Genomic DNA, 14,006 nt, shown 5'->3' on the forward strand with positions numbered 1-14,006 from the left:
ATATAAACACTACGATCAGTTTTAAGTGTGTAACCATTGTATATCAACATGAAATGGCAATCCAAAATCACCTACATGCATTATCTGCACGTTTTTACTCGTGATCACGGCGCTTGATGCCCAAGGGAACGTCTGCCAATTCCACCAAGTGGTTGAAACGTATAATTTTATGAATTAAAATGACTTTTTTTTTTTAATGTTCAAATTCCAATTTGTGCGTTATTGAGTCAGTTTTTTTAGAATACACCAAAGCTGTGAAATTTTAACATGTCTGTTTTTAAATGTTAAAGGTAATTTTAATTTATACCAATTATGTTAACTGCATGGAATTGGCAGACGTTCCCTTGGGCATCAAGCACCGTGACAGCGGGTAAAAGCGTTTTATTCAGCTTTGCATATAGGTTATTTTGAATTGATATTTCATGTCGATATTTAATTATTTTTTTATTAAATTACTTACTGGATTATTTGGTAGCTCCTTTTCGCTAGTAATATGCTATTATTACAAATTCTTACGGAGGATTACAGCAGTTATGGACACCTTTTCCATGTACAAGCAGAAGCAGCAGCAGGTGTGGTTTGAGTGAGAAAATTGCACGTTATTATCAAGTCCGTATCAAGCTCGGAACAGCGATGTCCATTGGGTTCAGACAAGCCTCTCTCCCCCTAACTTACCCCCTCTCTGGCGCCGGGCCTGGTTTTGACGTCACGTGCATTCATACGATTCATACTGGGAACTATATTCTCAGAAGGCGAAGCACTACTACCTCTGCGGAGTGATTTGCTCATACGAGAAGCCCCGCGCGGTGAAGGGTGAAGCTCAAATGTTCACACGTCCAACTACTCACGAATAGCGTGATTAATTTGCTTCATTCGCGTTTGGTGTGAACACCCCATGAGGAGCAGAGTTTGCTCTCTGGAGTAAGAGAGTCATCGATTACTAGATAGTAAATTTATAATTTACAATCATGGGTGTTCGCTGTGACAATAAACGGGAGACCCCAAACGCTGACGTGATGAATCTGGCTACTTGCTCTGGATCCAAACACACCTGTAGGCATCATCAATTACCATCGTGTTTAACGTACTCTGAACATTTACTGCGGATGACTATTTTGGAAAATAATAATAATTTGCCACACGGACCATGAAACGTGTGCTAAAGGATACGGCCATATCCCATCGATAGTAGGCCTACAGACAGGACAAAAAAGTGGATCACCTGCGGTACGTTAAGTGTTCCATTATATTTTTAGAGGACTAATGTTAACTGTAACAATGACTAACTTATACACATCACAACACGTAAATAGGAAAATGTTGGCTTTATTTGGTCACTTATTGTCAATAATTGACAAAATAATGCCAACATTTTCTGACACCCATCGCTAGCCTAGCTTAGCACAAAGACTGATGGTAAAGGTCTTTATCTAACTTATTAGAGGCTAGGTGGAGCCGTTTACCTCCAAACTTTGTGCTAAGCTAGGCTAGCGGTGAGTTTTAGACAGTTATGGCACACACAGAGATGAGTGTTATCTATGGATTTATGTATTGTTTAATCTTTTGAATTAATTTATAATTAATATAATTTATGATGATTACTTTAAAAAAGTGAATAATAATAACAAAGCTTGACAGTGTCCCACTACACTACAGGACACTGATAGGCTTTTAAGCCACATTAAATTAAGTTAAGTTTATATGTTTGTCATTTTTAAATAAAGTGTATCTGTTTTTATTTATTAACAGCTGTTGCTTGGCTGTTTTCTTTTTATAAATATTTGTAAATTTATACTTTTTTATTAGTCCCCACATTTTTTAAATTGCCAGAAATACTCAGTAATCCCAGTTGTAGTGAATGTCAGACACTTGGGGTCTACCTTTTTTACTGAGGTGACTGTTCACTGCATCTGATAACCAATTCAATTACCTAAAAGGGATTTCAGGTTGAGTTTGTAACTAGCCTGTCCATTTCCAACAGTTTAACCTATTCAGGGTATTGTCAGGTCAGGGAACAGACTTGCAGAGAGATCCAAATTAAGTAGTTTATTTACTAGCTTCAGTGTGCAAGCAAGGTGAATATTTCAGTAGAAATCAGCTGATGAGAAGATCAGGGCCAGGGGGCCGTTCTTTGTACCTCGCTAACTCAGTTAGCTGGATTTGATTGTTGAAGATTTGGCATGATCTCAGATTGTTTGGTTTTTCCATGCTCATTTTGGACATGATGTCATAGCAACAGGTCCATAGCTTAAACCTGCTCTGAAGCAGGCTTATTTAATGTTAACGGGATTAGATTGCATCTTGAGGTGATACTTAAAATCTGTCTCAGCCACTGCTACTTTATTACAAGAGTTCCTTACTGAACCAGGGGCAATAATAATTTTAAATAATAATAATAGTTTATTTGAAAATAATATTATAATGTTGTGTAAAAGGTGTGTATAATACTATAGACGGATGGAGAGATTGCAGGTTGTACAGTTACTCTGCGTCGTGCACATGGATCTATGTTCAGTGGTCGTGCATGAGTGATGACGGATATTATGGGAGTGGCTGGATGCACCGCAAAAGATGCAGATGGCTTTTTTTAATTGTATGATGTCATTACATTGTCTTGACACCAGCCGATCATTGTATTGTGGTTCGAGTATCGATGTTCTGCCCTTTGCAGGGAACACAAGAACGTGCAGTAATCTTAGATAAATTAATCCAGATATTTTAATCTAATCCGCAAATTTGTTTGAAAAACCAAATAGCAAAAGTTATCAGGATTAGAAAATCTGGGATATGTCAAATCATCTCGGATGTATTAAGCGAGGTACGAAGAACGGACCCCAGGTGAGTTGCAACACACACACACACACATACACACATACACACACACCAGAATGTTGCTGTCTTCAAAGGATTAAGGTTATGTATCCTTCTCTTACAGGTTTATGAAGCGAACACAAGGGAAACTGGTGATGGAATCCAAGGAGATGGAGACATGGAGACAATCACGGAGGTAGTGAAGTACATTAGGTAGTCTTAAACTGAATCTTAAATAATCTGCGTTATTTGAGGGGACAGACATTTGTAGGGGTTTCTGAAACCATAGCCTGTCCTACATTGCACAGCAATAATGCGTGTATAACTGGCTGAGTGTATAAATTCACTCACTTGTTTTTATTCACTCCTTCAAGTGGACTAACGTAGGGAATAGTGTTTCAAGGGTTTAGTTGTAGACCAGCTGATGAAGTTTATTGACTGCAGGTAATGGTGAAACGTGTGCAGGACAGGTGGGAGCCAGGAAGGATTTTGGGAAATGTAGTGTTGAGGAAACGACACGCATAACGTCCTCCGGGGTTTAATGGATTTCTGCATGCACACATCATTTCAGTGCAGGTGTCTCTCCCCCCCCCCCCCATTTATACTGTATACCCTTCGATGTAATGTAACATTCAAAGTAATTCTTGAGTTGGCATGTCATCGGCTATTTTTGTTTTAGATTATCACTATTTTTATTACTTTCTATGTAAAGCACTCTGAATTGCCATTGGGTATGAAATGTGCTATACAAATAAACTTGCCTTGCCTTAGATAAAGCTACATACTTTATAAAAGTGATTCCATTAATGTCTTCTGAAACAAATGTGGTTGTCACAAAAGCAGAACCAGGCAGCTTTTCAACGTCATCACTCAGACGCTTCTGTACGCGTTTTTCCTCAGCTGAATAGTAAGAAGTCTCGTTTCTGTCATGTCACCAGCCCAGCTCAGCTAGATTCTCTACGCGCGAATGCTCATTTAATGCTCATTGTGACCAGGTTCCTCTATTGGCATCAAATAACCTATAATGAAAGTGGTAATAGGGAAACATCCACTACACCGTGGTCATCCAACAGACGTCAAGCAGGATGAGAAATGGTTGCTTTACAGGAAAGAAGGGATTACATGTGTGGAAGGCGTTAAGTAGTGTGTTCAGACTGCTTTCCGCTATGCATGCGGATATGCTTTTCTGTTTCCTTAGAGCACATACTTTATTAGTAAGTCACTTCAAGTCTAGATGGCGCTGAGTGAGAGATGTCTCACAATGTTGATGAAAAGCCCATTGTTACCAATGGATGAATCAATTCTTTGTTTTTGTTTGTATGTGTATGTCTACATTTGTGCGTATATGTAGTACGTCAATGGAGTAAATTGCATCCGACCCCTACAGCCCCAACGTCACTCGAGACCAGCTCTGCTGACTCGTGTTGATGCAAAGTTCACATCCCAAGCAAAATATTTGGGACATTTCAGTCATTTCTGCAATTTCCTGTTCACACATATCCATCAAAAGTGATGATTTGTTGTTTTTTGCAGTCGATAAATGAAATTTTTGCATTGAAAATAAAAATAAAAACGTGTCCAAGAAGATGTTTGAGAACAAAGTAAACAGTTTAAACTAATTTAAATGATTAAGTGATACACATACACTAATTACTCAGAGTTCATTACATTCTAAAGTCCCATATACTATTCAAAATGTTTGTGGTCAGTAACATTTTTTATTATTATCAAATTATTTTTATCCGACCTCAAACTTTTGAACGATGTGTCTAATTTTATTGCATTAGGCATATTTAATTGAAAATCCTGTGTATCTGCTAGTGTTGTAAGTGTTATTTTAGAAAATGTATGCTTTACACTCTATTGGACCTTGCATTTTATTATTATTTTTATATTGTATATCCCCCCCCCCCCCTCTAAATGGCTTTTGAGGAGACACTAAAAACACCACTGTCACACTTATACAAAATGCCTCAGAATCTTGAGAGAGAACATTTTATTAAAGAAACATTGTTCTCCAGTCTTCTATTATGCACCTATAATTTCAGTACGTGCTGTTATATCTTCAGGCTTAGAAAAAAAGACTATTGTGACAAATTGATTTTGCTTAAGCAAAAAATATACTTTTAAACTTAAATGAAAATTGTCATCATTTACACCCTCAAGCTGTTCCAAACCTGTATGAATTTCTTTCTTATGCAGAACACAAAAGAAGATATTTTGAATAATGTAATTTAAAATAAATTATTTTGTGCTCAGCAGAAGAAATACATTCATACAGGTTTGGAACAGCTTGAGGGTGTAAATGATGACAGAATTTTCATTTTTGCCAGATTTATTAACAACTTGCATCGATGCAAATCCTCTGTTGGTGTTAAAAAACTACTGTAAGGATTTAAGACACCAGTGAAATATTAGTGCTGAAAAGGCTTGGACATTTTTTTTTGTAGCTGACATTTTTAGGAGTTTCCCTTTAGACACAAACATTTATGGGAGGAGAGTGTAACGGGGTTCGTAGATGCAAGGAAGACCGTTTAACAACTTTAATTTCAAATTAAATAAACAAACGACTGCCCGCCCATACACACACATAATAAAACGCGGGCAGCCCCTCACGGGCGACTGCCCACACACATAATAAAACGTAAACAAAACATAAATTAAAATCAAGGCCTGGTCCTCTCTCGTCTTCCGCTGCCTTCGCTCCTCCTTTTATGCTCCTGTCCCTTGGCTGCGAGACGAGACCGGTGTGTCGCGTAGCTGGTACTCATTATCACTCGCCACCGGCCCGCTCTCGCGGCCCCTCGCCCCGCTGCTTGCCACAGAGAGTATTTAAATGAATTAATGTGATCTACTAATGGTGCATTCAAGTCCTGTCTTAAAGATCATATTTGTATTTCAAATTTAATGCACATGAACGCCACCACGAAGTTGTAAATACCATTGGGAAGTTCGTGGATTTTCTTGAAGCCCTGATCTGTACGAGTCGGGGGCATATCAGTGAGAAACATGGCGGAATCAATGGAAGCAACGTCTGTAGTAAAATATAACGGGTATTTATCAGTGACACTGTCAGGCTTTGTCATTTACAACAAAGTAAGCTAGCATTGTAAAAAACATTGCCTAATATATAACAATACAGTTACCAATGGCTTTGTAGATTAATTAACAAACTTAAAAGATTAAACCTCACCTGATTTTTTTTCTTCTAAGCACAGTTAGCAAAACCTTGCGGTATTTCGTGCAATTTATTAAAAGAAGGTACGCCGCCATTTTGCTCCGACCAAAGAGACTTGAATGCATATGATGTCGTAAACGCGACTTCTCATCTCGTAAATCCCAGGAGGACTTAAACGCACCATAGGGTTTGCACTAGTCAATTTACTGGTGTTTGCAGCATTAACACCAGTAAATTAAAACCATGTCTTAAATCAGACGCTAATTTGCACTGCTCTTGGTAGACCGATCATTTGGGAAGTAATCTGGCTTGTCTGTGTTCTTTAATTTGCACGTCATCAGTAGCTCATGCACAGAGCTTTCCACTCCCATTGACGCTTTTTAAAAATAGCTAATTAGCCCTATTTTATAAGTCTGGTCCTAAAACTAAATGACCGAACATGCCAATTAGTGCTTTTATTTGTTCCAGATAGAACTGAAAGAATACGGCCATCCTTTGCTGCATGCAATAATCTACATTCACTGTCCCTTATTGCACTTTAACCTTGTGTTTCTCTATAGACCTCAGATAGACTCAGTCATCAAATGCTTTCTCTCTGGAGGGGATCTCCTCCCTATTGTTCTTTCCCTGTCGTGTGTTCTGGACAGAGGAGTGAAGCCTCTTCCTGTGTGGCTCTTTTGGCTGCCCCCGGGGCAGGGCGGCTGTCGCGGCCAGCAGACTCTCTGTCTCGCTGCAGTTCCACTGGCCGGCCTTGCCATTGTTCTATCCCTCCTCTCCTTTGTCCTGCTCGCCTCTCCACCTCTCTCCCGACTGCCTGTGTCCTCCTTTTTCTCTGCAGGTGTTGAGAAGGAAGCCCTCTCGATACCACACAATGGCAGATCAACCCTCCTATTTATATATCCATTTCTCTGCTTATTTATTTATTCTCCTGGGTATTTTTGGAGTGCTGTAAATTGTGCTCAAGAGAAGTAATTTGATAATATTGGGCTAATATTTACTTAATATAGAGAGACAAACTACTTTTATATATGGTTGGTCATATTGCACTAGAGCATTTTGCTTAGAAATGCACACTGTTTTCGGGGTCATATCTGTCATTTTAATAAATAACATAAATAAATGTATGCTTTTTAATATTATGGGTATTTAATAAAGTGCACTGATGTATTTAAACTGATGTTATTTCAGTTAACCCACTTATTGATAAACACAACAGTTAATTTGTTAAAGAAATACATTTAATTGCTTGTGAGGAAAACAATTTGGCCTGGGATGATACACCCATCCCCCATTCGATATCACAATAACCAATACGATATGTATTGTGATTTTTAAGAATTGCGATTCAACAAGTATTGCGACTTAATATTGCAAATATATATATATTTTTAATAAGTTGAACCATGCATTATACAGAAAACATGATGTATAATATTAGTTGTATTTACAAAAACAAATCATCACATTTGAGTTTTAGTTCAGAAGCATCATACATTCGCCTGTAGTACTACATGCTCTTGAATGAATGATTCAGAGAAAAACATTTCTTTTAACGGTGGCGAAACAATACAAACTATGCAGTCGTTATTTTTAGCAGCATTTTCAAAAGGCGAATGTTTTGATCGCTATACCTTATACATCATTGTTTATATCTGAACTAGACACTTTTATCTCTTTACTTGAGATAATTTGAACTTTTATATCGCAGAAATAATGATAGCATAGGATATTATGAGGTTGAATTAATGACAACTGCTCTCTCTGGATCATCAGCAGCGCCAACACAGATTTGAGTGATGCGTTGTCCCCCCCCCAAAAACAAAACAAAAAAAAAACGTTTAGACAGATAAATTGTTGTGGGTATCGCATGGGTCTTTGATTTGAGATCACAGTCTTTAAAAAATTTATTGCACAGCTCTATTGTCTTATAGACTACTCTATCTCTCTCAGCATTGATATCTGACGCTAACCGTATGAGTAGCTGGAGGGCCTTTCATTAGGCCTTCTATATTAATATTTATGAAGTGAGACCAGACGCTTCTACCCATACCTCGAATCATTTTCAGAACAGTTTAAATCTATATGTGGTGGTCAATTTGGATATTGTGATGTCCCGCCACAAATAAATCAATGTATGCGGAAATAAAGAATGTGGTTTGCTTTCCTAGAAGTGCTGGGTAGTCCCACATCACTTCTCTCGTCTGGTCTGCTTGCGTCACATGATGTAATTTTTCTTGCATAGATGACTCATTTCACCCTCTGTTGTAGTCCGCATCGCCTATAAGCAAGACAAATAAAACAATTTAATGTTAATTAATATCGATTCTGGAGTATATTATTAAAATCATGATAGTTAGGTGCATTTTTTTTCCCCCTTCTCTCTCCCAGCCCTAGGCTAGCTATATATTTGGTGTAATTTGAAGCATACTCTTAGGGGGAAAGGCTCAATTGGATTCTATATAGAACCCTAGGGCTCTTGATTCAGTTTTAAAGAACATTTATGCCAAAATGTTTCTACATCAGAATAAATAACCTATGATGCGAGAGCTCTTGATATTATTATTCATCCATATTTACCTGTAGGCTATACCGGTAGACAGAATTAATGAGTGTAGAGTTAAACACGTCACAGTGTTTCACTGTTTCATCAGCGCGAATGAGCTAACAGTCTGTTTCAAAACTGATGACAGGCTAAACATCGTCAGACTGCTGTTGTGTTAATCTTTTAAAGCCTTTTAAGCTTTAATCTTGTGGTTGTTGGCAAAGTGCACTGTGTCAACCGTGTGTGTCAGATATGAAGATGTGTGAACTCTTGAAGTCTTCACTAAACCCTTATTCTGTTGACAGATAGCCAGTGTCTGGTGGCTTAGTTAGACAGAATACAAGAATCCTGTTTAAATCACAATGCCATCACTTTCAAATCACATCAGCATTATTCAAATCAGAAAGGCTGTCCTTTGGCCCTTGTTGTGTGGCTTTGTTGAATGACTCATTGAGCGTTGTCTGGGGAACCTGGTAAATGCGGGGCTACTTATTTATCTATAGTAAATTATTTCATAGTACTTCCTGTCTGTAGTCATTTAAATGTCTGAAGACATGGCTTCAGAAATGTAACTGCAATCGTCTGAGTCATTTTGCGTGAGTTGTTTCCTCTGAGCAGCCTCTTTAAAGAGATATTACAAAATGAGATTTGTGTAAAATTGTTTTTTATTTCATTCACTCAGGTAAAACACCTCAGGCTAATATAAAAATACTTAGATAATTTTAGATGAAGAGAACACCGTATAACAGAAACATGTCACATAATTTTAGTACGGGTGTGTTTCCCCATGTTTCATAATCAGGATCTTGGCTAATACAGTTTTCTCAGATTAAAGTCGGACTTCTGAACTACAAAACTGCGCTCTGTTTAATATAGGAGATTGATAAGAGAAGCACATGCTGATAAGATCCTAATGTACAAGATTTAAACCTACCAATGACTGGGCAGGAAGTGAAAGGAGCCTGGCGTTGTCACCTTTTTTCAGTTCAGTCTTGCGCCACACTGAGGCCCTGCAAATGTTCTTAACTTCCTATACATGGTTTTATCGCACATGGGAAGGACTTATTGTTGTAGATGCAGGTGAATCGATTATGATAAAATCACAAAGAAAAGCTTTCATTAATTATGTCTGCTATTGTGAGCTTGCCTTTGTGAAGTGCTCGACCGTTTCCTCAGTATGTCCCCGGAAAGATGTAATCAGTGTTGATACTGAATCTGAGTTACTCTTCTCTGTAAACTTTCACTCCCCTCTTGCACTGACCAGAATCCTGTCTGTTCTTGCATGTTATTTTTGTCTTTTATATAACTTTTTATCACTGCTTTTGCATTTATCATCACATCAAAAAAAAAAAAAAAAATCCCAAATAGTGAGTGAGGAGAGAAGAGCAAAAACAGTAAGAGAATGAAATGGATGTAGTAGTTAAGGGTGATGATGGTGAGGTATCTGGAAGGACAAGGAGGCCACATGATGGGAGCATGACCATTGTAGTGGGGAGGATTAGAGTGGGTAACCAATGGGAAATGAGCCAGGGCACATAAAACAATGTGACCTAAATATACACCAGCTGACAAATTCCTCATATCTGTAACTGAAATAGAACATCTTGAAGCCATCTCAAGACCGTTTGAGATTACAGGTTCAACCAAACAGACCCACTGTTTGACATTACTGTGAAGGTTAACTTTTGCAAAAAAAGAAAGGACAGATAAAACAATTATTTTACATCTAATTTCTTCATTCTTCTGTGTAGCTGAAACACAGTAGAGCAATGCCCTGCAGCAAAGTCATGAGTTCAATTTCCATGGAGTGTAGGCCATAAATGGAAGCCATGGAGTGTTCCACTGGCCCGGTGCTAGAATCAAATCACTGAAGGTGCTTCTGACATTACTGAGCGTGCTCTAGTAAAGTGCAGATAGGCTAAGCAACCTGAGCAACTCATCATAGCAGTGTTCTCAATTTCAATTTTCATGCTTCAAGTTTTTTTTAACCGAACTTTAGATTAAGATGATTCTCAATGTTATGAAAGATCCATAATAATTTGATATACCATTTTATTTTAGCAATATGTGTGTAAACATAGCCATACATTCCCACTCTAGGCAATGCATACACTATCTAATTTGCATATTAATGTTTTTTGGGACAATATTTATTTCGTCAAATAAATGCTTTATTAAAAGTTTAAATATTTTTATTAGGAATTTGGGAAAAATGTTGGCAGTAGTTTATAGAATAAAACAAAAATGTTAATTTTACCCAAACACATACCTATAAATACTAAAACCAGAGAAATATTGTCATGCACTAAATGGCATGGTGTATAAAATATAGTTCACACACCTTAAATTCTAAATTATCCAAGTTTTTTTTAACAATTTTGGCCATAGATTAAAAATAAATAAATAACAAATATACATTAATATGTGCACACACACGCACACAATGCAACCCTCTTGTCATTCACAATAACATTACTGATTGCATAAGTCTGCAGTGCCTTGTTTTAGTTTACTTTTTGTTCGGTACATGAGGAGTTCCAGCATAACAAAACCTTGCACTGACCCCTATTATAAATACATAACATTAACAGAAAAGACCACACTGAAATGATCAAGTGTCAAAACAACAGACACAGCCCCAACCACCCCACTTTTGGAGCCATCCGAGATCCAAGACATCTGGCTGTGTTTTTCTAGTGGCAGCAGAAATAGTATAAGAGAATGCAGGTGGGCCTGTCAAAGAACTGGTCTCAAACCTGTTCAGCTTAACCATAGCCAGATCAGTCCGGCAAGAGTAAGAGAGAGCACATGGGCTTAATGCTGCCGCCTGGTATCTAAATCCATTAAGCAGCTCAGCCCTCCGAAGCGTGCACTGTCAACTCCACTTCACACCCAACCTGGGCTACGAAGTTAAAAACAGCAGCACGCAAACCAGTCGCTGTTTTGATACATCTCTCTTTGGTGTAGGTAACTCACCTGAATAAGAAACTTTTTGAAATCTGTTTTGTGCAAATGCGATTTGTGACTGTGAGACTGTCCAGCGTTTAGGTTTCTTCCAGTGCCCTCTATGCTAATGATATCTGCTCATGACTGAAGCTTTAGGTCACCTCTGAACTGAACACTTTTATATTGATATTATTTAAGGTATTACTTTTTATTATGGGTTCAGGTAGAAGTTGGTTAGGGGAAGCAAGTCTTAGAACATTTAAAAAGGGCAAATTTGGCCGGTGCATTGCACGTGAAAGAATATATCAGACTTAGATGTAATAGTCATGTAATAATGCCATTATTCACATCTCCGCATAAGTTGGTACACAGAACTTTAAGATTGTTACTATTCATTTAGAAAAACAACAAAAAATGCTAAATTGGACACTTGAGTTAAGTGTACTAAATCACTCCAAGGCCTTCAGGGAGAGTAAGAGTTTGTTTAACAAAAGTGAGTGGCTCTGATCCAGCAGGGGCCAAAAATAGTCTTAAGATTATTTATCAACTATTTAGCTCGTTTTTTTTTTTATAGCCTATTCAACTGAATGTGCCAAAAGAAGAGCTATTTGTTTAGACTGCTTCTCCTTCAGCTAAGTCCAGCCAGGCACGTGGCATCTGCTAAGAGCATCTAGTTTGTTTGAAAGCGTGTGTGTGTGTGTGTGTGTGTGTGTGTGTGTGTGAGTGTGAGAGAGAGAGACTGTGTGTAAGAATAAGCATGCTTAGCTCAGGTCAGGCATGCACTTTCTAAATGTGTTTTTGTGGACCTGTAAAGGAATGTCTTCGGAGTGTACACAAATAGAAGAGAAAGGAGGGAAGTAATTAATTTTGCAGGGCATCCAAAATAAGAGTGATCTTTAGTCTATTTGGCATGAATCATTGGTCTTGAATGCTTTTTTGTGTCATTGTTAGTCAGCGATTATCATTGTAGCACTCGTATTGTTCTGCTTTTATTCTGCTCAAACTTACTCTTTCTGTGAAAAATAAATGAAAGCTTATTTTTTGCTGGTTGACTCCTTTTAGGAAATGGTCAGGGGTGCCATCTAGTGGATAATAAATGAAACACACCAACAATGTTTTTTTGCATCTAAATATATTCTGAAGGAAATATTTTAACCCATTTGTCGTTCGTATCAAATGATAAAAAGCTCAAGTATTGTAGCTGTATTCTCCTTTCTCACCTTGTTTTACCTTTTTATTGTGTAGAGTAAACTCTAAATCTTTCTCTAAACAACATTTTCAGAAACTAAATTCAGGATAAGAGATTAAATTATTCAATGTCACACAATCGTTTCTGACAGAAAGTGGCATGAAGGCACTTGATACATGTGTTGATTATGTTTGTGATACACACTAGTTCTGTCAGGTCAAGGTTTGGGAGGCTTGTTTCAGACATTTCCATTTTTGTCTGAAGACACAGATATTTTTAAATTGCAGTCAGTGAGTGTGCTTTGCATTTGTCTTCGTCCACAAAGAAATTCTAATAACCAAGACAACATTTCAAGTCGATCATACCAACAGTACTAATAGTTTTAGTCATTTTTTGATTTAGCATCATTATACCATTTATGTCCTTTAGGTGTCCTCATAGTTAAAACGTATTATACATTTGTACTACATTTAATACAAATTATAAGCCATTTGAATAAATTAGGCCATGTCTGATACTTTTAGTTGCTGCATGGGGGGTGCATGTGTGATTAAAGAGTTAACATATATTTGATCGTTATTGGCAAAGGCACTCAAAAGCTGAATGGCTCAAAGGCTAAAACTAATTTTCATTATTTTGATTTGAGCACACTTAGTTCACCCCAAAATAAAAATGATCCCACAATTTACTCACCCTCAAGCCATTCTAAGTGTGTGTGACTTTCTTCTTTCAGCCAAATACAATTGGAGTTATATTAAAAAATATCCTGTCTCTATTGACCGGCATGCTGTCTTGCTCTATCTTTTGCTTGTGCGTTTGTCAAATCTCACCTAAGCTTACGCTACGTCATACATTGGGTCAGAGGTCACCCTTCTGCCAGAACTTGACAATCTTGTGAACATGCTTTATGGCTGTTACCGGAAGCCAGTAATTTTATATATATACATAAACACACACACATACAGAAGGCATTTATTAACCCTCTGGAGATGTATGGATTACTTTTACGATGATGGATGCACTTTTTTCAGCTTTTTGCAAAATCTCTCTCTCTCTCTCACGCTCACTCTCTCTCACTCTAATATAATATCTAGGATGGCTTGAGGAAATTATGGTATAATATGGTGTTATAATCGATTCCTTTAATTAATGAAGGGCAAAAGGTTTATTCTAACACACAAAGGTTCTGAGCAAAAACTGCCATTTAGTGGCAAAACTTTTGAAGGCACCTTACACATACCCTATCCTATCCCAAATTTTATGACGATTCCTTATTTACAACTAAAATCACTGGCTACTAAAATGAATTAAAGGCAGAGCTACAGGGATGTTTTCAAGGG

General features: G+C 37.5%; 1 long non-coding RNA gene across 1 annotated transcript in view; it reads left to right on the forward strand.

Annotated features, from left to right (window-relative positions):
- Positions 1–821: 821 nt before the first annotated feature.
- Positions 822–14,006, forward strand: part of LOC137071180 (uncharacterized) — a 157,171-nt gene continuing 143,986 nt past the window's right edge. Inside the window, exons 1-2 of the long non-coding RNA XR_010904394.1 lie at positions 822–1,227; positions 2,936–3,007. This is a non-coding gene — a long non-coding RNA (uncharacterized lncRNA). The remainder of the gene's footprint in view (positions 1,228–2,935; positions 3,008–14,006) is intronic.

This window comes from Pseudorasbora parva, chromosome 3 (genome assembly GCF_024679245.1).
Source record: "Pseudorasbora parva isolate DD20220531a chromosome 3, ASM2467924v1, whole genome shotgun sequence".
NCBI classification, from domain to species: Eukaryota; Metazoa; Chordata; class Actinopteri; order Cypriniformes; family Gobionidae; genus Pseudorasbora; species Pseudorasbora parva.